The sequence below is a fragment of the Arachis ipaensis genome, chromosome B03 (assembly GCF_000816755.2).
Source record: "Arachis ipaensis cultivar K30076 chromosome B03, Araip1.1, whole genome shotgun sequence".
Classification (NCBI taxonomy): Eukaryota; Viridiplantae; Streptophyta; class Magnoliopsida; order Fabales; family Fabaceae; genus Arachis; species Arachis ipaensis.
Genome location: NC_029787.2, coordinates 7,764,746 through 7,766,867, shown reverse-complemented (window position 1 = coordinate 7,766,867; position 2,122 = coordinate 7,764,746).

Here is a 2,122-nt window from a genome sequence, read left to right as displayed (position 1 = left end):
GGTCTATAATCAGATGTGAATTATTTGCTGCTTGGAGGGGGCTGGTTTTAGCTTGGAATTGCGGTTTGAGGAATATTATATGTGAAACAGATTGCCTTGACATTCTGCCCATCATGCATGAGCTTACAAGTGGGTATCCATCTGAAGTAACAGATTTGGTTCACAAGATTCAGGAGCTTTTATCTCGTCCTTGGCTTGTTCACGTTGAATGGGTGTCCCGAAAAGCAAATAGAGCTGCGGATTGGATGGCTAAATATGGTGCCAAGAGTAACTCTAATCATGTTATTTGGTCTGAGCCTAGTGTTGATCTCCAACGAATCATCCGCTCGGATTTAGAATAGTTTTTGCTTTGTTTCTTTCCTTGTTTAGTCACCAAAAAAATAACTAACCAATTTAAACACGACCTTATAAGAGTTTCGGATTACAAAAAAATATATTGAAAGATATTATCGCGACTTATTAAAAACATATTTGTATTAACTTAAATGTTAAAATATCTTTTGTAGGTATTCACATGATGTATCCTATATTGTCAAAATATACTTCATATATCAAAAAGAAGACACATATTCAATCTTTTCTGAATGAACTATAAATTAGAACATTAAATAATAAAAAAATACATATCTAAAAACATAATATCTTTTGAATTTTGAAGTTCGAGTTATAAGTGTGAGAAGAGCAAATAATCCTTTTGTTATAAATGACCTGTTACTATGTGAATATAAATTATCATTATGAAAATTTCAATTTTATTGATAATCGAGTCATAAATCATAATGTAATAATGCCTGAATACAAAGTACAACTGTTAGCAGAACCGGACCGGATGAACTGGATTCTATGTCGGTCCGGTCCGATGATTGGACCGTACAAGATGAACCAGAACAGTTTAAAATTTTTTCAAAATGAAACAGTTGGGGTTCGGTAAATAATTTACTTTTATTTAATTTATTTTAATTTTAATTATAAACTCACTCATTTTTAAATTAATTATATTTTTATTTAACAGTAATTATAAACTCACTTATTATTTTTTTCATAATTATATAATATCTATTAATATTATTTTTCAATAAATACTTGTAGTATATAATAGTATAATAGATATAAACTAATTAATAAATTATTAAAATTCAAAAATAATAGTTATTTCAATATAAAAACAAAATAAAAATATTTATGATAGAGTAAAATTAACAAAATACTTATTGTTTCTGTTCCATATTGTTTAGAATAGCTAGATGTTTTTAAAATATTAGTAAAAATATGTATTTTAAATTTTTAATTCTAATTTTTGTACTATATTTTGTTTTTTATTTACATAGGATCGGATTAACCGGTTCAACCAGTGACCCACCGGTTAAACTATTAACCCAGTGATCCAATAGTTTGACCGGTTCAATTACCGGTTCGATTCTGACAACTATGAGAATCAAACTCTGTTATTATTTGACAGAACACATATTTATAGTCAAACATAAAATTAAAGAGCCATAAATAGAAATTTTATACTTGTATTGAATAATACAAAAAGGAAAATAAAAAAATATAATTTCCTTATTCTCATAATAAATTTTCTTTCTAGTTTTATTTTTTAGTCAAATTAAATTTATTTTTGGTTTTTACATACTCGTTAAATAATTCATAGTTTTTATATCTTTCTGACGTTTATTAAGTTATAAAGATTATAATTATAAAAAGAGAAAATATATTTTAATCAATAAAAGAATATTTTTCTATTTTTGGTCATGTATACCTATCTTTTATTTAGGGGTGGCAACTAAATTTACTGGCCGACTCGCATAACTCGGCAAAAAAGTGAGTTGGGCTGAAAAATTGGGACCACCAAATAACAAAAGTCTGCCTAACTCGTACTGTTTAAACTGCGGGTTTTGGAGCGGACTTTCTCGTCGGGCTTAGTATTTTTTTGGGAAGGGGATATTTTTATAATTTTTTTTACCAAAACCAACTTCTCCCAGCCCAACTTACAAGAGAATGAAGATGAAAATTGAGTATTTTTTATTATGTTTATTTTACTTTGGAGACAATATTTATAATTATATTTTGGATTATATTTATTTTTTTTTAGTTTTTTTAGTTATAATTATATTTTAAATGA